The sequence below is a fragment of the Chelonia mydas genome, chromosome 3 (assembly GCF_015237465.2).
Source record: "Chelonia mydas isolate rCheMyd1 chromosome 3, rCheMyd1.pri.v2, whole genome shotgun sequence".
Taxonomy (NCBI): Eukaryota; Metazoa; Chordata; order Testudines; family Cheloniidae; genus Chelonia; species Chelonia mydas.
Window position 1 is genome coordinate 19,016,918 of NC_057851.1, and position 27,195 is coordinate 19,044,112.

Here is a 27,195-nt window from a genome sequence, read left to right on the forward strand (position 1 = left end):
CTGCTGATGAGCTCTGCACTCACAGCTTGCCATGCTGGTCAAACAGGAAATGAAATTCAAAAGTGAGCAGGCCTTTTCCTGTCTACCTGGCCAGTGCATCTGAGTTGAGAGTGCTGTCCAGAGCGGTCACAATGGAGCACTCTGGGATAGCTCCTGGAGGCCAATACCATCTAATTGCGTCCACAGTACCCCAAATTCGACCAGGCAAGGCTGATTTCAGCGCTAATCCCCTTGTCGGGGGTGGCGTAAGGAAATCGATTTTAAGAGCCCTTTAAGTAAAAAAAAAGGGCTTTGTCGTGTGGATGGGAGCAGGGTTAAATCGATTTAACACTGCTAAATTCAACCTCAATTCCTAGTGTAGACCAGGGCTTAGAGGATGGAGGTCTATCCTGGGAAACAGGGACTGAAAAGGATTTTGGGTTGTTGGTGGTTAATTAGCTGAAGATCTACTCCCAGTGTGCCACTGTGACTAAAAGGGTTAATGTAATCCTTGAAAGCATAACCGAGGGACTTGAATAGGAGCTGAGAATTTATTTTACCTCTGTATTTGGCACTGGTGTGATCACTGCTCGAATACTGTGTCCAGTTCTGGCGTCCACAATTCCAGAAGGATATTGGCAAACTGGAGAGTGTTTGAGAAGAACCGCAAGAATGATTATAGGATTAGAAAACATACTTTATAGTGATAGATTCAAAGAGCTCAATCTATTTAGCTTAAAAAAGAGACTGTTAAGGGGTGACTTAATTACAACCTATAAGTGCTATATGGAGAAAAATATTTAGTAATAGGCTCTTCAATCTCGTAGAGAAAAGTATAACACAGTCCAATGACTGGAAGTTGATGCTAGGAACATCCAGACTGGAAATAAGGTGGATATTTTTAACAGTTAGAGTAACTAACATTTAGAACAATTTACCAAAGGTTGTGATGGATTCTCCTTCACTGACAATTTTTAAGTCAAGATAGGTATTTTTCTAAAAGCTATGCCCTAGGAATTATTTTGGGGAAGTTCTATGGCCTGTGATATACAGGTCAGACTAGAAGATCACAATGATCCCTTTTGGCCTTGTAATCTATGAATATATTAATCTTTGACCTGTTCACAGATATATTTATGGGCAGAAAAAAGAGGCTATTTGTTGAATAAATGATCTATTACCTATTTAGGGTCTGATTGTGCCTGTAGTTACACCCATACAAACTTATTAATGTCAATAGGCCTACTGAGGGCATAAGTTAGCCCACACAGTTCTATGGCCCCTCTACATAGCAACTATAAAGTGGCTTGAAGACACTGCTTCCCAGGACATGATGCCATCTTATTTACACTGCTGAAAGTTAGGGATGATTCCCCTGAAACTGACAGTTATACTAGCATAAAATTGGTATAAGAGGAGAATCAGCCCCTTTAAAGCTCTTTCCTTTGCAATGATTGGCTTAGAAATAATTTAATGACATACACAAGTATATTGGTCACCCATGATATAGTATATTAGCACCTGCCACTGAGAAACAATATCTCAGAGGATACTAGTACTTGGCACTCACAGAGTGCTTTCTGTTTTTCTGTGCTTTCTGTGCAAACATTATTTAATGAATCCGCACCACTGGGAGACAGGTAAGTATTCATCTCATTTTATAGATGAGGCAACTGAAAGTTTATATGACTACCTCAAAGTCACACAGTGTCAGTTGCAGGATTAGACCTCAGCAGTTCTTGCCTCCAGCCCTGGGTACAGTCCACTAGACCATTCTGCCTCACTTGAAAAGAAGCAATTGTCCAATCCTAGGAAAGAATGAAAAGATAGGAAAACAGGCTACGAACACTAGAGACAGATACATTGAGTATTTTCTATGGACCTCATGAGAGCTATAAAGATCTCAGATGCTCTGTTGAAGATTCTGGAGGAGATAGGGCAACCTTTCTGCACCTACCGAATACCAACACCCATTCACATGCAAACATTGTTGAGTTTTCTTTGTCATGATCTTTAAAAAACTATGGATGTGATTCTCCACTACTTTATGCCTTATGTAATCACAAACCCACTTTGCACTCTCTCTGCACTGATGCAAGGGGACAATCAGATCTATAACTTTTTCTGCATCAGCCTTTACTAGAGCTCCTGGAACAAAAACTATCCCCTAGTCCCATCTATACCCAGCTAGTTTGATCAGTACTTCAAATACCAGTAAACTTATTTAAGCTATGACCCTGGGCCCTCTCAGCCCATCTCTCAAGCAGTAAAGTTTCTTCATTGCAGCAAATATACAAGTCATGGAGTAAAGAGTTGCTTCGTTCTTCTCCTCACTGCCTGAGCACCAGCAGGGGATACACTGAAGGTATGTCTACACTGCAGTAAAACACCCGCGGCTGGCCCATTTCTGCTGACTCATGGGTCTCAGAGTCTGGGCTCCAGCATGAGCCTAAATATCTACACGGCAATTTTATAGCCCCACAGACTGAGTCCTGCAAACCTGAATCAGCTGATAAAGGCCAGCTACCATTTTTTTATTGCTGCAAATAATGCCCTTGCCCTTTTGCATTGTGTGAAGCCCTTTCCTACTATGCTGAATTCAGGTGGCTCAGATGAATACACATTAATCTGATAATGGTAAACTAATATTTTATACTGTTTTCTCTTGCACTATCTCTGTGTACATATCATAACATTTAATGGGGTTCGAAAGAGGCCTGTGTGGTTCTAAACCCAGTAATATTCTCAGCTGAGCACTAGCTGCTTTTATGTGTACTATACATTTCTAAACGTAGCACCCCATGGAAATGTTGTTTTATACAGCTGATTTGATTGTCCACTAAATCTGCCAAGTACCTAGCATCATAAATGGGATGTTAGACTCTTAGATATTCAGAGTGTAGAAGCGGAAATAAAAATCAGCCACCACAAAGAAGACAAAAGATGGAGATTAAGAAGAGCAATAATAAAGCCTCTGTATGCAAATGCAAGTAATCTAGGAAACCAGGAAAATTAGAACTGCCTTATAATCATGGCAATTGTGCTCTAGTTAGTATAACTAAAACCTGTTGGGATGATTTTTATAGCCAGAATGACAGCATAGGGGAGGGACTGTACCCTTCTGTTCGTACACTATCTAGAACAGTAGGGCTCCTGTCCTCATTCCTCATTCAGGCCTCTAATCGTTACTGCAACATACAGGGCAGATGCTAAAGTGGTATAAATTGGCGTAGCTCCATTGATCATAATGATGAAGATCTGAACCTAAAAAAAATCAATGATATTAATTAATTAGTAACAACGAATAGATACAGAATGTATAGGAGAACAGAAAGAAGAGTGGCTCAATGTCTAATGTCAGACCACTACACATCCACAATGAAGAGAATGGGTCTTAAGTCCTTTGAGTCAGGAAACAAGGAACTGACAATAAAGGCAAAATGATGAGGAGAAGAATGATAATTCGAGAGAAAATTAAAAATTCCTTGGCCAGCTCTCAGGATTATTGAACCCACAGGGAATACTATGTCCAAGGAGGATTTTTAACTACTTCAGTATTTAAGTAATAAATCCAGGGAAATAGGAATTATCAAAGAGGTTCCAAAGTAATAAAGACAACTTTATGATCCAAAATGTGGAGACACCCACTAGAGGGGAAGACAGTCTGGATCTACTCTTATTGACAGATACATTGATTGAGAATCTGTAAATAATAGGGCTGTATGCAACACCCACTGTGAGCCTCCTGAATTCAGCATAGTAGGAAAGGGTTCACACCACGCAAATTATTTCTGGCAAGGCAATTATAGAAGAACTAAGAAATCTAGATTCTGGTCCATCTACAGTGAGTAGGAACCTATTCATTGATGACAGTGGAGGTAGGATTGTGAGTAAGGTCCATTTAGAGGAGGAAGTATGTTTGATTATCCAGACAGCAGGGTCACATCATATTTGTTCAGACAATTGGGAGTTTGTATAATCAGGAGTCAATGGCAAGGAATAAAAACAGGAAGAAATCATGGACATATCTTAGACAGAGAGGCCTAGATAATCAAGACACTAGGGTATGAATGTAAAATAACAGGGCGGAAGGGGATCCTACAAGTTGCCATAATTAAGTCCAAGAGACTATCATCATGCCATAAAAGAAGAATATAAGAATTGGCCAATTTTGCTTTATAAGGGGCAGCTCAAGGATCTGAGGTTAAAATGTACAGGGCAACAGTGTCTTCCACATGTTTGAGAGTAAAGACCGCTGAAAAACTGAGACAAAGCAGTAGCCTCATCCAAGGCCCAGCTTGACAAAGCTCTGGCTGGGATGATTTAGTTGGGGTTGGACTAGATGACCTCATGAGGCCTCTTCCAACCCTAATCTTCTATGATTCTATACCCCAGTACTAGCACTGAATACAGTCTGAACCAGGACTTGTGACTCTATGATCAGGAGCAAATACTATTGCTGCTCAAATCTAGGCCAGGCAGAGCAAGCATGAAATCCACTCTGAGGACTCAGACTGCCTGGAGAGCAGAAACTAAATAGGACATAGAACTGATCCCACCACAAGAAATGGATTGGTTTCCTACAAAAACAATAAAATAAAAATTAATTTCCTCAAACTGAAATGGCAGAGGGAGTTTATTTGTGTAAAATGTGGCATTTCCATTTGCGGAAATGGGGCTAACAGCATCTAATTTTGTGAATAATGCTATAGGATCATTCTTGACCAGGACTTCAGTTATATTCCTTCTATAAAGGAGTTCTATTAAGAGTGACCCCTTTTGAAGATGTGCACCTTATGATTTCAGGTCAGTGGGAGATGCAAGTGCTCAGCATTTCTGAAAGTCAAGCCACTTAATAAGGTGCCTAAGTACAGATTAAGGTGCAGTACACTGTCTCAGGCACCTACAGTTAAAAATATTGCCTTACATTTCTAGATCTTACAATTGTAAAGGAAACCACCCAAAACTTGAATGATGACATCTTGTCCCATCCTCTGGATAGCAGAGAATAAAAGATCCAAAAGACTATTCAGTCATCTCGAGAACTGGGTGAGAATAGAACTTTCTCATGTTTCTGAAAAAAAAAAAAATTATCCTAATTGGGACAAAATGTCAAAAACATAAATTTTTCATCAGAAAGAATTTCCAAAAAAAATTCAGCTTTGGGAGAACTGGAAGGCAGATAGAAGTGGAATTGTCAGCCTTCTTGGTGGTCAGCAAGGGAACTGTCATTTCAGTTTTCCATAATGGAAAACATTCATTTTGACCTGCGCTGATTATCTCAAATTACTACAGTTTCATTCAAAATCAGGCCTAACTCAGGTTCTTATGAAGAAACAACACACGCACGCGCGCACACACACACGGGCATGCACAGGAATTTAAATTTGACTATGTCTGGAGGGGCACATTCTGTATCCCTGCCATGGCCCCAGGACCGGAGGAGCTTGCTCCTCCCTCCCACTTCCAGCCGCACGGCCCTGAGGCCGGAGGAGCTCATTCTCCCCACCACAGTCCCGGACCCAGAGGAGTTCTGTGCCCTTGCTGATTATTGGGGTGGGAGGCTGTGCTCCTGCTTGCTCCCCTTTGTGAATGCCTCTGAACACAAGTAAATTTCTTTAGCACCTGTTAGCAAATCACTTTGTTATCAGGTCCTAGAATCTCCATCTGCATCCTCATGTCTGACACAGAAATGATTACAGATGTTTTAGTATGTCACAGTTATTGCAAGTAGGAAAATATAAAATGTTAGATCACAATATTGCAACAGTTTCTTCACATCACCATGTGATCAAATAGCTGATATAAATGTAAATAAGTGAGCATAATACCAGTCAAATACTGTACATATGTAAATAAATCAAAGAAAGCCCCATTTGGATGCTGTAACAGTAGCAACTCTCAGGGTCTAAGCAATAAAATATGCCATATAATTCACAACTCAGAACTCCCAATTGCATTTCTCTGCTATTCACAGTCTCATAATATCCAATTACTATTACAAATGCAATTGCAAAAGTTATGCCAAACAGCTTTACATGCTTGTATCCTCTGAAGATATCTTATAAATTTGCCAAACTTAAATATGTTCTTAATCTCATTAAAATGTTACCCTGTTACATCGGGAACTTCAGCAAAAGTAACTTTACTTCCTTCAGAATAATATTACTATTACTTCGTTCTTTCCATGGAAACTCTCATTGGAGGATCGCAAAGCAGTTTACAAGCATTAATACATTAAGCTACATATCTCCCTTGTCCCACATATAGGTGTTACTATCTCAGTTTTGTAGATATGGAAATCTGAGGTATAGAAGTCAGTGGGACTATTCATGGGTGGTAAGCATTATGCATAGCACTGTATAGACACTGGGTCCCAAGTGTGAGTATTTTAGCATAAAGGTTTTGGTGCTTATCCAGACATGAACTCTGAACTAGTCCACAATCATATACACCCAATAATGAATGTATATTTAGACCTGGAATTCTCATGAAACAAATATAAAGATCAGTTCATATTTGGGCATCTGAATATGAAGTAGACAGTTTGTTTATGCCCTTAGATAAAAAAATCTCTCTCTCTCCATGCAAAAGAACTATGAGAAACCAGTCCCTTCTGCCTTCTGCTATGCAAGGAACTCTTTAAAAAAAAACAACTAAGCTAAGTAACTAAGTACTGTATTTATCCAAGATGCCAGGAGATGATAAATTTCAGGTTGTTACCTTCCAAGCCATTAATCAAAATTCTTTGCATATTTATGTATAAAACGCCTCTTGCAATTGCACAGAAGGCCGGGATTGCTTTAGTCAAGTATTCCACCCTACCATTTTCTTATTGAAATGTGAAAGCTTCTGTATATTTTGCCTCTGGTGCTGGTGCTGATCCATTGTCCCACTTTAATTGTGCTAGATCTGTTCTGTTCTGTTCAGGGTCTTATGCTCTACCCATCACCATATCGTCTTCACAGTAACTAGTGTGAAATACCGCTTTACTTTCATAATTCCACGTGTGCTGCTGTAATGTCCAGTACAGGCTGAATTTGCCAGTGACCAGTGCCAAATTCAGAGACTTTGGGTGAAGATGTTGTATGTAGAGATATATTTGTAGAAGATTATAATTTAGAGATGCTCCCTCCTAAGGGACAGTATTATGAACATAGGAATTTGGAGATGTGTCCTGAAAACAGGGGCTGGAAACAGCAGTTCACCAGAGATGCTCTGCAGTTTGTTTTATGAAAGTTTGATCCCTTTCTCATTCACTGGTTTGTTATTTAATGAACCCCAAATGCAGAAAAGTCAAGTACATTCAGTTAAAGACAATCTGGTTGAGGAGTTTTTCATTGATGTACTGGGATCTAGCAAGCCTGATGAGAGGGACTGGATTCTGCCTATGACAGTGAATGGAACAATTATTTCACTGAAACTGGACACATGAGCTCAGACTAATATTCTGTCTGAACAAGATTATGAGAGACTAAAAATAAGACCAAAACTGGAACCAACACAAATAAAAGTAACTGTTTTTTCTGGAACAAATATACAAGTGAAGGAGAGATGCTTTGCTAGCATCAAACCATAAAAATACCATGTAAAGACTGCCATTCATTTTAGTGCCAAGAGAGCTGACACCAGTTTTAGGCCTGGTTGCATGTGAGAAACTCAGTCTGGTGAAATGGGTGTTCTCACTGAACCTGGCTATGAGGCACTCTTTTGGAAATGTCATGACTTGTTTCAAGGGTCGGGTTGCTTGCGGGGCGAACATACAATCTGGATAAACAAACAGGTCCCTCCAGTTATCCATCCATGTGGAAAGGTGCCATTTGCACTGTGTGATAAACTCAAGGCTGATCTTGCAAGGATGCAAGCAGTGCAAGTGATACAAAAAATTTAGGCGACAGCAGAATGGGTGAGCACCTTAGTCATTGTGGAGAAAAGTAACGGCCAGCTACACATATGCTTAGATCCCAGAGACCTCAACAAGGCTGTAAAAAGAGAACAATTCAAACTATCAACCAGAGAAGAGATTATGGCTCAATTTGCAAATGCTTAATATTTCAGTAAATGGATGCATCCTCAGGTTTTTGGCAGCTAAAATTAACTAAAGAAAGCTCAAAAATATGCACATTTAATACCTCATTTGGAAGATATAAATTCTTATGCTTACCCCTCAGCTTAGTTTCAGTGCCAGAAGTGTACCACAAAACCATACATATGATCTATGAACATATTAATGGATATTAATGGATATCTCTGTGGATGACATCATCATCTGGGGTTCAATGAAAGAGGGGCATGATCATAGATTTTGGAAAGTTCTGAATGCAATTAGAGCTGCAAACCTCAAACTAAATAGTAAGAAATGTGTTTTAGGGGTTACAGTACTGACTTTTATTGGGGACATTTCTTTTCCAACAAAGGTGTAAAACCTGATAAGAGGAAGATTTCAGCCATTGAAATGATGCCATGTCCCCATTCAAAGAAAGGTGCCCAATGGTTCCTGGGAATGGTTAATTATACTCGAAAATTCATACCTAATCTATTCACAAAAGCAGCAGCTTTGAGAAAACTCCTAGAGAATAAAAATGAGTGGTATGAGGGTGCAGAACAGGAAGAATCATGGGAAGACAAGAACCAGTGTTGAAGTTCTATGTACCAGGAAGGTCCATTAAAATCTCAGCAGTTGCTTCACAGTCTGGGTTAGGTGCAGTGATTTTATAGAATCATGAGGATTGTTGGCAACCAATGGCATATGCATCAAAATCACTGACTGAGGTGGAAACCAGATACGCACAGATCGAAAAGGAGCTTTTAGGAATATTGTGAGAGATTCAATCAGTATATTTATGGACAGACAGTGGAAGCTGAAATTGACCACAAGCCCCTGATTGCGCTATTTAGCAAACTGCTAAATGACTGTATCTTAAGCATTCAAAGAATGATGACAAAGCTGCAAAAGTATTATTTGGTTGTGACCTACACACCCAGTAAATTCATGTTCACTGCAGATGCACTTTCCAGAGCTGTGGCTTCCACGAAACCAGAGAAGATTTTAAAGACAGAGAAGCAAGCTTATGTAGATCTGATTGTAAAATCAGTTCCCATAGCTAACAGAAAACTGCATGAAATAAGAGAGGAAACGGAAAAAGATGAATCATTAGGAATTCTTGAAGAAGTGATAATTAAAGGGTGGCCTGAAGAAATAAATAGTTTCTGTCCACGTATAAGAGACTATTGGAACTGCAGACAAAGTTACTGTGATAGATGGGGTGATTTTCAGGGGCAGTAAGGTTGTAATTCCAGTGAGTCTCTGAAAATAAATGCTACAGAAGATCCACGAGGGTCATTTAGCAATTGAGAAGTGCAAACAACGAGCATGGAGGTGCTATATTGGCTGCGGATCAATCACTCCATCTCTAATGTGGTAGGAAACTGCTTTTCATGCTGGAAATTCAAGCCATGTCAACAGGAAGAGCCACTGAGACTTCATCTAGTTCCACAAAGACCTCCTGAGAAGGTAAGCACTAACTTATTTACCTGGCAATCAAAGGCTTATTTAATAGTGACAGATTATTATTCTCTGCATCCAGAAATCTGAACACTGCACAGTACTAATAGTAAGTCAGTGATAGCCGACATGAAGGGAATCTTCTCCAGACATGGAATTCCAGATAAAGTCTTTAGCGATAATGGGTTACAATTTTCCAGTGTAGATTTTAGATAATTTTATGTAGATTGGGATTTTCATCACAAAACATTAAATCCAAATTACCCCCTGTGACAAAGTGGGACTGTTCTTAATTTTCCTCTGAGTACTGTAGGGGTGTCTCAGTTTCCCCTATGCATTTCTTAAGTCTCTAGGTGGTGGGATAAGGGAGTGTAATTGTTGCAGAGCAAAGGGCCAGGGTACATAAATGGCTGACACTCTTTCTCCTGGCAACTGATGGCCTGGGTCCTTCCCCCCTGCAAGGTGATAGCTAAAGGGTTGGAGAACAAAGGAATCAGGTGGCCTCCTGGCCTGGGAAAGGGACAAAGCCCAGAGGAGGAGGGGCTGCAGGATGAGTCAGTTTTGGGGCTGGCTGGGGATGAGGAGTGAAGTGCAGACGTGGTTGTCTGGCTCACTGCCCCTCAAAATGGACCTGGTTGAGGGGTCCTGTTCTCTGTACCTACAAGCTCTGTTTTAGACCATGTTCTGTCGCCTAATAAACTTCAGTTTTATTGGCTGGCTGAGAGTCACATCTGACTGCGGAATTGGGGGACAGGACCCTCTGGCTTCCCCTCCTGGGCGGACTTGCTGTGGGAAGCGCACGGAGGGGCAGAGGATGCTGAATGCTCCAAGGTCAGACCCAGGAAGGTGGAAGCTGTGTGAGACTTCCCCAGGGTCCTGACTGGCTTCATAGGGACCAGTTCCAGAGCATTGCCCAGGGACTCCGTGACACCCCCCAATCAAATGGCCTTGTGGAAAATATGGATAATATACAGATAATAAAGAACCTTATGAAAAAGACTTTAGACAGTGGGGATGATTGGTATAAAGTGTTACTGGTTTACCGAAGTACACCTGTGGAGAATGGCTTTTCTCCAGCTCAGCTATTAATGGGAAGCAGGATCAGATCTAATTTACCGATTACTGATAACTTCCTGAAATCTCATAACAATGCAACCATACGGAAGATGAAAGAAATTCAGAAATGGAAGCAGAAATATTGTTTTGACAAATAGGCCCGTGATCTCCCATCTCTTAACCCAGACAAGAGAGTGGGCCTGAGGAATTGCACCTATAATACTTGGGGCCAAAGGGGTACCATTAAAGAACAGCTGCATCCAAGGTCTTATATAGTCCAGACAGACCGGGGGACACATTTCAACATAATCTAAGGGATTTACGAGTAATCTCAGAAAGTTCCAACACATGGACAGTAGATGTGGCCACTGACATTTCCCATCTGACTGATCCTTTATCATCAATGCTGTCAAGGTTCCTTCCCCACTCTGAACTCTAGGGTACAGATGTGGGGACCTGCATGAAAACCTCCTAAGTTTACTTTTACCAGCTTAGGTTAAAACTTCCCCAAGGTACAAACTATTTTACCCTTTGCCCTTGGACTTCCACCAAACTTTATCTGGGTTCCTGAGAAACCGTTGTTTGGAAACGTCTTTCCCTCCAAAATCCTTCCAACCCTTGCACCCCACTTCCTGGGGAAGGTTTGGTAAAAATCCTCACCAATTTGCATAGGTGACCACAGACCCAAACCCTTGGATCTGAGAACAATGAAAAAGCATTCAGTTTCCTTACAAGAAGACTTTTAATAGAAGTAAAAAATAATCACCTCTGTAAAATCAGGATGGTAAATACCTGACAGGGTAATTAGATTCAAAACATAGAGAATTGCTCTAGGCAAACCTTAAGTTACAAAAAAGACACACAGACAGGAATATTCATTCTATTCAGCACAGCTATTTTCTCAGCCATTTAAAGAAATCATAATCTAACACATACCTAGCTAGATTACTTACTAAGTTCTAAAAAAGAAAAGGAGTACTTGTGACACCTTAGAGACTACAGACAGCCCCCCAACCTGAAGCGAATACTCACCAGCAACCACATACCACACAACAGAACCACTAACGCAGGAACCTATCCTTGCAACAAAGCCCGTTGCCAACTGTGCCCACATATCTATTCAGGGGACACCATCACAGGGCCTAATAACATCAGCCACACTATCAGAGGCTCATTCACCTGCACATATACTAATGTGATATATGCTATCATGTGTCAGCAATGCCCCTCTGCCATGTACATTGGTCAAACTGGACAGTCTCTACGTAAAAGAATAAATGGACACAAATCAGATGTCAAGAATTATAACATTCATAAACCAGTCAGAGAACACTTCAATCTCTCTGGTCACTCGATTTCTGATCTCAAAGTGACTATCCTTCAACAAAAAAACTTTGAAAACAGACTCCAACGAGAGACTGCTGAATTGGAATTAATTTGCAAATTGGATACAATTAACTTAGGCTTGAATAGAGACTGGGAATGGTTGATTCATTATAAAAAGTAACCTATTTCCCCTTGTTTATTCCTCCCCCCCCCCGCCCACTGTTCCTCAGACGTTCTTGTAAAACCCTGGATTTGTGCTGGAAATGGCCCACCTTGATTATCATACACATTGTAAGGAGAGCGATCACTTTAGATAAGCTATTACAGCAGGAGAGTGGGGTGGGGGAAGAGAAAACCTTTTGTAGTGATAAATACCCATTTTTTCACGGTCTGTGTGTATAAAAACATCTTCTGTATTTTCCACAGTATGCATCCGATGAAGTGAGCTGTAGCTCATGAAAGCTTATGCTCAAATAAATTGGTTAGTCTCTAAGGTGCCACAAGTACTCCTTTTCTTTTTGCGAATACAGACTAACACGGCTGTTACTCTGAAACCTGTTACTAAGTTCTAAGATTCCATTCCTGTTCTGTCCCCGGCAAAAGCATCACACAGACAGACACAGACCCTTTGTCTTTCTCCCTCCTCCCAGTTTTTGAAAGTATCTTGTCTCCTCATTGGACATTTTGGTCAAGTGCCAGCGAGGTTACCTTTAGCTTCTTAACCCTTTACAGGTGAGAGGATTTTTCCTCTGGCCAGGAGGGATTTTAAAGGGGTTTACCTTTCCCTTTATATTTATGACAAATGCACAAAGGAGAAACTGTCAAGGAACAAGAGAACGACTCAGACTCTAATGAAAGGCTGATACTGAGATGATCAGAGTGAGAAATTAAACACCCTGAAAGACTCATCAAAACTTGCTAACATGCCTGGAGAAAGAGTATTTGAGGAAAGTGAGCAGAAAAGACTCACGTGAGAATGATGTGCTGGTAACAGCTCCTCTCTAGATAGTTGACACATTGGGTTTATGGAAATGTACTACATGGGTTGAGAATTTAATGCATGTGTTATTAGATAGTTACTAGCTGTTTATATATATATATATATATATATATAGTAATTTGTTTTCCTTTAAGAGGAAAGATGTAGAAATATGTCTGTAGAAGATTATAATTTAGACACGCTGCCTCATAAGAAACAGTATTATGAACATAGGAATTTCAAGATATGCCCTGGAAATGGGGGTTGGGAACACCACATGGCTGTGTGAAGCCGTTCACCAGAGATGCTCTCCAGTTTGTTTTATAAAAGTTTTATTAGTTTTTCATTCACTGGTTTGTTATTTAATGAACCCCAAGATTGTTACACTGTACAGCCCCCTTTGCCCTGCTCTCCTCAGATCCTGCACTAAGCACAGTTTATTGGACAGGAGGATCAAGGCCTTTATCTCAAGCTCTCATGCTTTGTATTGGTCTTTTTAAAATGTCTTGTCCAAGAGTAACGTAGCATGGTCATCATATAGGGTGGTGGTTTCACTGATGTGGATGCTTCCTCATTCATTAATGTCTCTGAACATCAGACCAAACCTTTGCATCAGGGGTGCTGGAACAATTTGTATAGTGGGGGTGCTGAGAGCTGTGCACCCTATATAGGATGGAAACCACTTCAAGCACTGGTAGCACCCCCAGGACCCTTAGTTCCAGCACCTATGCTTTGCATTGGTAACTGAAGCAGAGAGGGAGTCAGTGGCAGGATCGGAGCACAGGGGTGGTGTGCTCATAGTGTTTCAGTCCATTGAGGAGGTGGGCAAATGCACTCTGCAGGAACTGGAGTGTCTGCACTGCATCCACCTACAGACCCAGATAGAGCAAATTGCAGTAATGTTCTTTTCAGAGGGGTTGGTGTGTTCACTTCTATAAAGAAGACATTGATAATTTCTGTTAACAATGAAGACGGTTCCTTCTTACTGGCTTTCACCATTCAGAAGGAAGATGGATCTGTTTCACAGTTCAGTGGACAATCCTGAGGGCTCCTAGAGTTTTACTGTGTAAGATAGGACCAAACTACAATAGGCATATACGGTGCAGTGTACGGTTTTCTGGTCTTATATTTGTTTTATGTTATCTACATAGCAGGATGAGAGCTCCTAACAGCAGTTGGTGCTTGGGTCCAATATTTGTTTGTACAGTCCAGGATGATCAGCTGGTTCACAATTTGAAATAACTGCACTGGCCAGGATTTCATGGCTTTGATGGTGGAAAATTAGAAAGATCTCTTGCCTCCTTTCCCACAATAACAGTCTTGCTGTAATTCTTTGTGCTGCTGAAGGATGTGTTCAGAGCAGGGTCTGCACCTGGCATCTCCAGTGTTCTACTCTTCTTCCAACATGCTTCACCTGAAGTAGTTAATCCATGTAGTAGTGAGCCATGGTGATCTTTACAGTCAAGGTCAGGGAATGTCCGTTTAGGGCCAAGGCAGTGACAGATATGGTCGTCACGTCATTATACTGTTCTGTCTGCTCATCAGCCCTTTGGTCTCATAGTTGGATGGTTTGCCTTTCTCAGGCATGCTGAAAACCTAGAGCATTCAAAAGTTTTCACATGCAAAACAGCTGTGTCTGCTCATTCCCATGGTGGGATGGAGGGTAGGTTGTAATCAACACCTGGATTTAGTGGGGTCAACACATGAGACCGAACATCCTGTAGATCTCTTCTGTCTAGCTGTGATCAGCTGTAACCATCTGATGGCCTGGGACTGACCCTATTCCTATACAAACTTGCTCATGTCTACACTACCAGCTAAGGGTGTGATTGCCCTGCTCATGCACACATACTCATGCTAATAGCAGTGTAGCCAGAGTAGGACCGGTAGTGGCAGCAGGGGCATGGCTGAGCCGTGCTGAGTACAAACCCACCTGAAACTGGGGTTATGTACATGGCATAGGTCACCCATGCCTTCACTGCCACTGCCTATGGTGATGCTGCTACACTAGTTTGATGAGAGCTAGCATGAGTATAGGTACGTGAGCAGGGGAATCACACCACTAGCAGCCTAGACATAGCCTTAGTAATCCTGAATGTTTCTTTAGTCTCACCTTGCCCCTATTCCCGTAGTTTTGCATAGAAAATACAAATACCATGTCTGCGTTTGTCTCAGCTCTCCCTTAGCATGCACAATGAGATCAGAAACCACAAAAAGAAATCACCTTCACTCTTTGTCCTCCTGATTGGTCCTAACAGCAATGGCATTTGTGTTTCTATTCTCCCACTCAACCAGAAGTAACAGCTCTTAACTGTTAGATTATACTGCTTCATTTTGAAAGCTTTTGCAAGCCTCTGAAGTATAATAATTTTACTTTAGAGAGCATGTAATTTTAAGCTCTTGCATAACACTGCACATTTTTATAGTGTTACTAAACTTTGTAATTTTATTTCCCTATGAAAATTAAGTGCACACTGATGTTATGGAATTTTTCCCTCAGTCACAGTTGGATGAAATTGGAATGGGGTATTATATGGTAGGTTGGGAGTACTGATCTTTGCAAATGTAAAAGATTTTCTAGTTCCCTTGTTGCATATCCATTTCACACATAACCAAATCCATCAAATCGTTCATGTTTCCCTTCAGCAACAAACAATCTGTAACCAAAAAAAATGTAACAAAAAACATGTTCACTGTGCGTTTTTTTAATACATTCCCTTTGCTACGGGTAGAGTTTACAGTGTAGAAGACCATTAAATTTGATGTTTCACAAATCATATCTGCAAACATGAATCTGTTTCCAAACATTGGCAGCCTGTAGAGGCCCCTCAAGGTGGACAGGGTAAACAACGCCTTTCCTGATTTGAGTTAGACACAGTATGACCTTTACTAGCTGTCATAAGTAAACGAAAGCACAACTTTCAGAAGCAGTTTGTTTTTATATAAAGCAAAGGTGATGTAATGGTTAACACAGAGCACTATGATTTGGGTTCAATCACTGGCTTTGCTACAGATTTCCTGTGTGACTATAAACTAGTCATTTAATCCCCCTGAGCAATCATTTCCTCATCTGTAATGCATGTATAATAATAGCTCCCAGTCTCACATGTGTATTGGCAGGATACATTCATGACCATGTGAGGTGCACAAACACTGTCGTGGTGAGGGCCATATAAAGTACAGAGATAAATAGTCTCCAGGCTTTCAAATACCATCTACCTTCACTGAATGCCTCCATTTTTTCCCACTCACAGTTTCTTTTAGCGCCTGATCCTGAGAGGTGCTGGGAATTTGTATCACCTGTGAATTTCACTAGATATTGCAGCTTTTCAGAATCTTTCAGATTTTGATTTTTAATTAAGTGCTGAATCATCCATCAATACATTGCACCCTTTATTGACCAAAATTAGATTCAAGCATGAGCTGCTGCCCCTTTCTACATTATTGGGGTAAGATTTTCCTCTTCTATCTAGCTATCTATCCAGATAGATCTGCAAACTAGGGACTACAACAGCTCCCAACAACTCCCATGGAATTTCCCTGTCCCCTGGCCAAGGAAAGGGAGAGATGCTGAACCAGGAAGTGGCTGGGGTCTGCTTGGAAGCTGAAGCAGCAGCCACATGGCAAACAGGGGGCTGGAGAGAAACTGGAAGCAGGAACAGATGCAGAGCCACGTGTGGAGCAGGCTGCAAGTGCCGGACGTTACAGCGGGGTGCATGCCTTAGTGGGACTGATGGGAGAGCAGTAGTGGCGGGGCAGGGAGCCGGTGCAGAGAGGCCCCAATGAGAGACACTTAACTAAGCCTGGCCTGGAAACCTTCAAGCACCTATTTCCTTGGAATAGAGACTGGCCTGGAGAGGGCATCCCAGGCACTAGGCCTGAAGAGCAGGGCTGGCCTTACCATGAGGAGAACTGAGGTGGCCACCTCAGGTGCTAGACTGGGGGTGAGAGGTGCCACGACAACCCAGAGTGTAGAAAATTGTGTCTGCGCTGGTGCATATGTATTCTCTCTGCTCTAGATGCACAGGGATGGTGGAGTGCTGTGCTGGAGGAAGGAAGGCACAAGAGACATAACAGGCAGGCAGGAGAAAAGGTGAGAGGGAATAACAGAAAGCAGCAAGAGCTGAAGGGAGAGGGAGGAGGAGGAGCCTCTTATGTACCTTTCTAGCACCCCCAGGAGCCTGGACTGATTAACACCTGCTTCTCAGGGAGCTTCCTGTTTCCTGCTGCTTCCCTGAACTCACTTGAAGAGAACAGGCAGACAACTGAAGTAGTAGGACCTAGTTAGGCCCTTAAGATGCTGATATCTTCCCTCACTCAGGCCCTGCTACCAGCCTGCTTATTTGTCCCCTTCAACTGAGTGTTGAGAGCCACTAGAGCTGGCACAGAACAGCAGTCATGAGTGAAAGAAGAAAACTCCCCTCTGGGGCAGCATTCAGAAAAAGAAAGAAAGCAAAGGAAGCTTTTCTATCTAAGCAGGAAGGAGCTCTCCTGAGATACATAGACACAAATGTTCACAGTGAACCTTCCGGCCCCAGGGAGGATGTGAGTGGTGAGGAGATGCCTGAGCTTCCAGTTAGTCAGAGTGCAGGTGACCTGGCAGCTACTGCAGCATCCATATCTCCATCTCAAATGGATGTAACCATGCACGTTCCTGAAGAAAAGTGTAGATCAGAGAAGAGTGTGGTTGAGGTGGAAGAAACAGCTGCTGCTGAGTTTAGTTCCTTAAGTCTAGATGATCCAGGACTGTGGACCCACTTGAGCAGTAGCCTGAGGGACTTCCTTGTACTGCATGGGCCACAGCAAGTGAAAAACGTCATGTTTCCCAAAGACAATGAAAATAGAAGTTTCCATCCAACACATTACTGGCATGAAATCCCCCATGGTGACAAAGTGGAGAGGCCATGGCTTATGTGCTCAAAAATGGAGAATGCTCCATACTGTTTTTGTTGCAAACTCTTCCAGTCTAATGTTCCAGCCACATTGGGTTCTACAGGAACAAAGAACTGGAAGAATCTGGCTAGAAATCTGGCATGCCATGAGAAGGCAGCAAATCACCAGAGAGCATTCCATAGATGGAAAGAGCTTGAGATGAGATTAAGGTTAAAGGCCACCATAGATGATCAGCATCAAGAGAAGATTGCATCAGAGTCTCTTTACTGGCAAAATGTTCTGAAAAGGCTCATTGCCATTGTGAGAATGCTTGCTACCCAAAACCTAGCACTGTGTGGCACTTCAGATCAGCTGTATGTGCCAAACAATGGAAACTTCCTTAAAACTGTGGAGCTGATGGCTGAGTTTGATGCTGTATTCCAGGAGCATCTACGAAGCTGTATACACACCACTACTTTGGAAAAACAATTCAAAATGAAATCATGCAGTTACTGGCAACAAAAGTCAAACAGAAGATTGTGGCAGATCTGAAGTCAGCAAGATATTGTTCTGTTATTCTGGACTGCACACCTGACATCAGCCATATGGTACAAATGATTTTAATGGTGCGTTTTGTAACAACAACAACAGAACTGACTGAAAATGTCCCTGCAATGGTGACTGTCAGAGAGCATTTTCTAGAATTTATTGACATTGATGATACTACAGAATCATCTGGTACTACAGAAACTTCTGATACTACAGAAACTGGTATGACAAATGTGCTTCTTAAAAAGCTGGAAGATATGGGAATTGCGATAGCTGACATGAGAGGTCAGGGCTACGATAACGGTGCCAACATGAGAGGAAAGAACAGAGGAGTGCTGAGTTAAATCCTCAGGCTTTTTTGTCCCATGCAGTTCTCATTCATTGAACTTGGTGGTCAGTGATGCAGCATCAGCTTCTAGTGAGGCTGCTGAATTTTTTAATTAATTCAAAGCATCTATGTATTTTTCTCTGCATCAACTCATTGATGGCAAATTTTGAAGCAACATCTGGGAACATCCTCTCTGACACTGAAACCACTGAGTGCCACATGATGGGAAAGTCCAGTGGAGGCGATAAAGCCTATCAAACACCAAATTGGGAAGGTAGATGATGCCATATTTGCCATTATGGAGGAAAATGCTATGACAGGAACTGTTCGTGGGAGAACAGTGGCAGAGGGAAACGAATCACCAGAAACATACATAATTCAAATTTCTGTGTGGCTTAGTATTGTGACACGACCTACTGTTTGAAATAAATGTTGTAAGCAAGAGACTCCAAGGTGTTGACCTTGATATATCTGGAGCAATGGAACAACTGAGCAAAGCAAAGTCATACCTACAGTCTTACCGGTCAGATGAGGGATTTCAAAACATTCTGAAGAGTGCACAGAAGTTGTCAGAGGAACTTCACACTATTTTCCCACCCATTCAAGAATACAAGAGTCACCGAAGAAGAAGACATTTTGATTACGAGGCATGGGATAATCCCATAAGAGACCCCCAAACAACAATTCAAAGTTGAATTCTTTAATCAGGTGCTAGATTGTGCAATATAGTCAGTTGAAGAACATTTCATGCAGCTCAAGGAACACAGTAGTGTATTTGGGATGTTGTATGATATTCCAAAACTCCTCACTATACCTGAAGAAGACCTACATCAGCAATGCTGGGCACTAGAGACAGTGTTGACACATGATGACATGCGCGATATTGATGTGAGTAATTTAGGTGATGAACTGAAAGCCCCTTCAAGATACATTTCAGCAGGATCAACTCCAAAGGCTGTTATGGAATATATGTGCACAAGTAAGATGACCACCCTCTTTCCAAATGCTTCTGTTGCTCTACGCATACTTTTAACACTTCCTGTAACAGTTGCCAGTGGAGAATGCAGCTTCTCCAAGCTGAAGTTAATAAAAACACATCTACGCTCCACAATGACAGAGGAGAGGCTGGTTGGCCTTCCAAACATCTCAATAGAGCATGAGCTGGCCCAGACTGTGGACCTTCAGCAGGAAGCAGTTCAAATCTTTGCAACCAAGATGGCATGGAAAGCACCACTTTGATTATTCAAACAGATAAAAATGCCAGTGTTCACTATGCGGACAGAAAAGTTACATTTGCTGTTCAGGCTTTTGAATTGTCTACAGCCAAGCTCTACGATACAAACGCATTTGCTCCAACCCCTCAGACAGAGACAAACACCTACAAGATCTCTATCAAGCATTCTTACAACTACAGTACCCACCTGCTGAAGTGAAGAAACAAATTGACAGAGCCAGAAGAGTACCCAGAAGTCACCTACTACAGGACAGGCCCAACAAAGAAAATAACAGAACGCCACTAGCCATCACCTTCATCCCCCAACTAAAACCTCTCCAACACGTCATCAAGGATCTACAACCTATCCTGAAGGACAACCCATCACTCTCACAGATCTTGGAAGACAGGCCAGTCCTTGCTTACAGACAGCGCCCCAACCTGAAGCAAATACTCACCAGCAACCACACACCACACAACAGAACCACTAACCCAGGAACCTATCCTTGCAACAAAGCCTGTTGCCAACTGTGTCCACATATCTATTTAGGGGACGCCATCATAGAGCCTAATCACATCAACCACACTATCAGAAGCTTGTTCACATCTACCAATGTGATATATGCCATCATGTGCCAGCAATGCCCCTCTGCCATGTACATTGGCCAAACTGGACAATCTCTACATAAAAGAATAAATGGACACAAATCAGACGTCAAGAATTATAAATCAAAAACCAGTTGGAGAATACTTCAATCTCTCTGTTTCAGAGTAACAGCCGTGTTAGTCTGTATTCGTAAAAAGAAAAGGAGTACTTGTGGCACCTTAGAGACTAACCAGTTTATTTGAGCATGAGCTTTCGTGAGCTACAGCTCACTTCATCGGATGCATAGCATATCGTGGAAACTGCAGAAGAAGAAGGTCTTCTGCAGTTTCCACGATATGCTATGCATCCGATGAAGTGAGCTGTAGCTCACGAAAGCTCATGCTCAAATAAACTGGTTAGTCTCTAAGGTGCCACAAGTACTCCTTTTCAATCTCTCTGGTCACTCGATTGCAGACCTAAAAGTGGCAATACTTCAACAAAAAACTTCAAAAACAGACTCCAACGAGAGACTGCTGAATTGGAATTAATCTGCAAACTGGATACAATTAACTTAGGCTTCAATAGAGACTGGGAGTGGATGGGTCATTAACAAAGTAAAACTATTTCCCCATGTTTATTCCCCACCACCACCACCCCCACTGTTCCTCAGACGTTCTTGTCAACTGCTGGAAATGGCCCACCTTGATTATCACTACAAAAGTTTCCTCCCCTCCCCCCCGCTCTCCTGCTGGTAATAGCTCACCTTAAGTGATCACTCTGGTTACAGTGTGTATGGTAACACCCATTGTTTCATGTTCTCTATGTATATAAATATCCCCACTGTATTTTCCACTGAATGTATCTGATGAAGTGAGCTGTAGCTCACGAAAGCTTATGCTCAAATAAATTTGTTAGTCTCTAAGATGCCACAAGTACTCCTTTTCTTTTTGCAAATACAGACTAACACGGCTGCTACTCTGAAACCTGAAAGTTAAGTGTTACTTAAAATTTTTGAACAAGGCATTTTAAGTTGTTAGTTCTCCTTTATTGGGGTAGGTAGCAGTACCATGAGAGGAGTAGAACAGGAAGACGGCAGAATTAAGACCTTCCAAAGTTTTGGCCCAAGTGAGGGTGTATGGGGGCGTCATTTGAGCTCCCTGCCTCAGGTGCCAAAATGTTGTGGGCCGGCCCTGCTGAAGAGTCCTGACTCTCAACTGAATTGCTCCAAGGGACCCAAACAAGAACCATTATAACTCATTTTGAACTGTAACTGTTTAAGCCTTTGAGCCTAGGGTCTTTGCAACCTTTCTCCTTTCCTGACAGCTCTAGTAAAAATTTGTCTGAGTTATTGCGACCCATGAGGGCTAGCACACACAAGGCCTACCTGCAGAAGCACTGAAAGAGCTTGCATCTGAGACACAGGGCACGGGGCATGCTACTGGTACCCTAGGGTTTTGGGGTACAGAGTAACCCCAATAATTATACTGTCTTAGCTAATAAAAAAACAAAATTTGTGTCCCAAGGGAAATGTTGATGTTTCAAAATGTTGAAACATTTTACTTTTGTTTTTTGACCCAAAAGAAAATATCGAGTTCTGGGTTGGATCTCTACGTCCATCTTGCTGCCTCACCGTCTCCTAGGAATTGTAGATGAGGTGGCTCATGTCTCCCTTTGTGCCTATTGGCCAGGTTTGCCAGCCAGACTACAACTCCCATAATGCCTCAAACTCCTATTTCAACTCTAATACTTTTCTCTTATTTGTTTCCATACCTTCTAACAAATCATTCCAAGAAAAGTTTTCAGACTTAATAAAACTCTGTGTATCATTCTCGCTGTAGCAGCATCTCAAATCAAAAGTTGAAATCTGGGAATTCTACATATTAAATACTTTGGGAAAATGTAGGGTGATTTTTCGCTATCAGAGGAAAACATAAGTTATCCTGTCCAGTGAGAGCAACCCCAATACGTTATGCTGTCAAACCACAGACACAATAGAAAGTGGTACCAAATCATGTTTAGATATTGTTTTTCCCACTCATTACCTAGCTATTGCATACATTATTTAAAATAAGCAATTATTCCATGAAAAATAAATGAAGCTATTCCTCTGGGGTGTGTTTGTACCTCCAAGCTAGCTAATATTGTATAGTCTATAACTATCATTAGGGAAAAAAAAGTCAGGAAATGTATGTCCTCAGGGAAATATTCCATTACATTAGTTGTAAATCTATACTGTGCATAGGCTGAATTTTTTTGAACAGAGGTAGTAGATTGTAGTAGTTAGAGGATGGGATTGTGAATCAGAACTTCTGGGGTTTGAGTCTCCTCTCACACCAGTGTAAAGCAGTATTTAGCTACAGTGAAATCAGTTTTCAGAGGGGTAGCCGTGTTAGTCTGTATCAGCAAAGAGAATGAGGAGTCCTTGTGTCACCTTAGAGACTAACACATTTATTTGGGCATGAGCTTTCATGGGCTAAAACCCACTTCATCAGATGCATTTAATCAATTAAGGTGGGCTATTATCAGTAGGAGAAAAAAAACTTTTGTAGTGATAATCAGGATGGCCCATTTCCAACAGTTGACAAGAAGGTGTGAGTAACAGTAGGGGGGAAATGAGTATGGGGAAATAGTTTTTACTTTGTGTAATGACACATCCGCTCCCAGTCTTTATTCAAGCCTAATTTAATGGTGTCCAGTTTGCAAAATAATTCCAATTCTGCAATATCACTACAAAAGTTTTTTTTTCCTCCTGCTAATAATAGCCCACCTTTTTTCATGTTCTCTGTGTATATATGTCTTCCTACTGTATTTTCCACTGCATGCATCCAATGAAGTGGGTTTTAGCCTACAAAAGCTTATGCCCAAATAAATTTGTTAGTCTCTAAAGTGCCACAAGTACTCCTCGTTCTTTTTTTTAGTGAAATCAGTGGGGTTACACAAGTGTAAAATTGGTGTAGATGGAGGGAGAATCAGATGACTGGGGTTTATGCTTTGCTGAGCAATGACCACATTATGATCTTGAACAAGACACAACTTCACTGTTACTCAGTTTGCAATGTTTACTACTAAATATTATTAATTAATTTGAACACTCAGAGATGTCCATTCTAAGGTCTGGTTACGTTGGCATAATTTAATATAACAGAAAATATAAAATGGACTATTCCTCCCATCTCTGAATAAATACAAACATGCCAAAAACTCCCACAACAAATAAAACTTCTTGACCACAACTCTCTACCTTCTCAAATGCCTAAAAGATTGGTCATGCAGCATGCCCTGAAGTTTAACAGATTGGGAGTAACATTTTAAAAAAAGACAGCCAAGGTCCAGATTTTTTAAAGTATTTAGGCTCCTAATGGGACTTTCAAAAGTGCTTAAGAAGGTTAGGGGCCAAGTCAATGGGAATAAGGTGCTTAACTCATGTAGGTGCTTTTATAAATGCCTTCTTGCTGCAAAACTTGGCCAGAAAAGATTTCTGAAGATATTTTTGGTACTGTACTTTCTGATTCAGGTCAGGTCAGAAATCTCATGTCAGTAATTTGGAACTTCTGCCTCCAATACCAGCTGGAATATGAATCACAGAAACCAATGAGATAAATAAAAAAGTGAAGAGAAAACAATACCTGTACTTTTTCAAACTTGAAAAAAAAATAACCTCTGCTACAATATGAATGTTGGCAAATGTGGGGGTTAGTTGTGCTTTTGACTAAACCAGTTCAACCATCTCTAGTAAATTAACGAAAAGCAGAGCTGTGAGCCTCGAAACCCAGGTTTAGGACTGGTTCAAAAAATAGTCCATCAAACTTGTTTTTTAATGCAAAATTGGGTTTTTGACAAACTTTTTTTTTTCAAAATCTGTATGTGTACCTTGGAAAATTGACCTTTTTAAATTGAAAACTGAAACTTTTTGGCCACAAAACTGAACTAATTCTATTTGGATATGTTACTACAGTGCCTCATGGAAGCAATAGTTCTGTTTCCGCATGTCACTATTCTCTTCCATGGGCTGACTCACTGGCCAAGCTACATTTCCCATGATCCACCACAACCAGGGACACCTCTCCTCTCCCAGAGAGAAAACCATGATGCATCATGGGAGATGTAGTCTAATTGGGGAGCCCAACCCATAGAGGAGAATGGGGAGAAAACTGAACTATAACTCCCTTGAGGCACCACAGCAACATTTCCAAATCTAAATATTTAAGTTTTGGACATTTTTCAGTATTTGAATTTTCACTGAAAAAATATTGTTTTCTGCAGGAATAAAAAAACGTAACCAGCTCTACTTAGGGTCTGTTCCTGGCATTGTCACTAACCTGTGGGTGAGCTTGAGCAAAAACTCTATATCTCAGTACAATAAGAATAATTGTTAACTGTGTTTCTTTCATAGGATTATTAGATCTATGAATGAAAGCACTATAGGGCCCTGATCCAGCAAAGTGCTCAAGAATGACCTGAAGAAAGGCTCTGTGTAAGCTCGAAAACTTGTCGCTATCACCAACAGTATTATCAATATTACTTTAACCATTTCAGAATCTGTGAGAGTTGCTTTTTAGATTATATGCTTAATAACAGGCTTTACTTTGACATATTAAAAGGAATTAATTATTCAGTTTAAATTCTGCTGAGCTAAGATAGTGAAGCTTTCTGTGCATACCAGCTTATTTCTGTTAACATGATCTAAAGCACATTTATTTCCATTGACCTGTATGCTAGCATCTTGTTGAAAAATGTCACAATTAGAAAAAGAACTCTGCTGAGGGTTTGATGGCACAGTAAGTGGCTAGCTTTGCACCTCTGGAAGTCTGTCTTTAAGTGAAAATGTCTCTGTTGCTCTCAACTTATTCTCTACTGAGCATTTTTCTATATCACAAACTCGCTGTAAAACTTAGCATGATTAACACTGCAGTCTCCACTGAGGGGAGAACTGGGAATGAGGGAGCTGCAGAATTGATCATCAGTGCTTAGGCCTAGATTGTGTTTAGGCCTAGAAAGTGCCAAAGGGAGCAGCCTAGATTATATGGTGTTTGATGAGAGACAGTGAAAGAGAGAGAGATAGAATGGAGATCAATTTCCAGAAGTAGGTAGGGAAGCTTGCTCCAGTAACTGCCTAAGAACCTGATTGGTGAGTTCCTGAGCCTGCTGGAAGGTGCCAGTACCCTCATCACCCAATGGGAGTTGAATTCAGGCAATTGGCACCTTTCAGATTTGGGAATTAAGGACTGGATACTCCCTTCTGCTAACATGTGTGAAGGTCACAGCCAGAATAAAGCCTATGTAAGACCTGCCAGCATGATGGCTTTGTGAACAATTGCAGAGGGAAACAGAAAGGTCTGTACTTGGCTCTAGCCCATGCTACTAGCCCTTTATTAGTCTACTGATTAAATTCACCTACAAAACAAAGCATTACTTATATTCCTTTAAAAATATTTTTCTAACAATCACATTCTCCTACATTAATGATCGCATGTTCTGTTTTGTTTTTCATGAGAGTCTTTTGAAGACAATTGGGAAATTATTTAGCTTACTGGAAGATATTAGAATTTGTCAAGATCTTTGCTGCTGGTGGTGTTGTACTGTGCCCTATTAATGCAGATGAGCAACAAATGTGCTTCTATAAATCGAATCTGACTCTGGTAGCCCCAAGAATAACCCAAGGCACAAAACTGGGGATCTATGCATATAGAGAGAGACAATCTCTCTCATTGCTTTACTATACAAATCCTAATTAGTCCCAAAGGTTTTTGTAATAAATTCAGGTAGGTAAAGCATAGAAACTTTTTGTCAAGCAAACTATGCAAAAAGTAGGACAGTCACAAGAAAAGAGCTACAAACAATTCTAGGCTTTTATTCTAAAAAGTGAAATATTTATATACCAGCAGAGCTATCCATCCACAGGGCAGGGATAGTTACTGTAAATAAGTTAAAAAACAGAAATTAATACATTCTTTTTAATTGAGTTCATCCTTATAAATTAACACAAATCCACCAATCCACAAGGGAAAAATAGCACATTTGTTTCCTTATTTATCCAGATAGGGAGATCATTACCACTTCACAGTAGTGAAGTTGCCAGTTAAATAAAGAACTTTGCAGCTATTTGAATATCTAGGTGAAGTTACTTTTCCCTATATAACTAACACAATCTCAGCTCCCAGGACTGCGAGCCAGGTCATGGGGCTTTTACTCGCGCGGAGTATTACCTTACTTTGCAAGTTATCCCATTGTAGCCAGTGAAAGGATCCAATTTTAGGAAAGGACAGAACAGTGCAGAATAGCTACCAACACCTCATGACAAGCAAATGATACTGAACTTGATGTGCAGTGAGGGGAATCCTGATGCCCAGCATTAGCTCACAACATGACCTCTGTTCATAGTCTGTGATTAAGTATCCACAGACTGTTCTGCTCCGCTCCACTTCTGACTGTTGTATGCAAATCTGTGAATCTGAAAATAAAAACATTCTTTCTGCAGGCAAATGCTTCACATTTTCCATTACTTGAAAACACACACTCCCTTTTATTCCTGTTAACACTCTGACTCACTTTAGTCATGGGAATTCTCTACTTCTACATATAGTTTATTCTCATTAATGATGTGATCCTTTTATATCACTCTAACAAGAACAAGCATATGGGTACAATTTCCAAAAGTGCCTAAGTAAATTAGGAGCCTAAGTGCCATTTTCAAAAGGCCAGACTTTTAAAGTCATTTAGGCACCGAAAAATGCAGACAGGTGCCTATTGCGATCTTCAAAAGCATCTACATGCCTAACTCCCACTGATTTCACGATACCAG

The 27,195-nt window shown here is 41.0% G+C and overlaps 1 long non-coding RNA gene across 1 annotated transcript; it reads right to left on the reverse strand.

Moving 5' to 3' along the window:
• Nucleotides 1–27,016, reverse strand: LOC114021887. The gene is made up of 4 exons (XR_003566239.3): nucleotides 26,605–27,016; nucleotides 1,673–1,787; nucleotides 540–622; nucleotides 1–34 (listed from the first exon to the last, which is right to left on the reverse strand). It is a non-coding gene; the product is annotated as an uncharacterized LOC114021887 (long non-coding RNA).
• Between the last annotated feature and the right edge of the window lie 179 nt (nucleotides 27,017–27,195).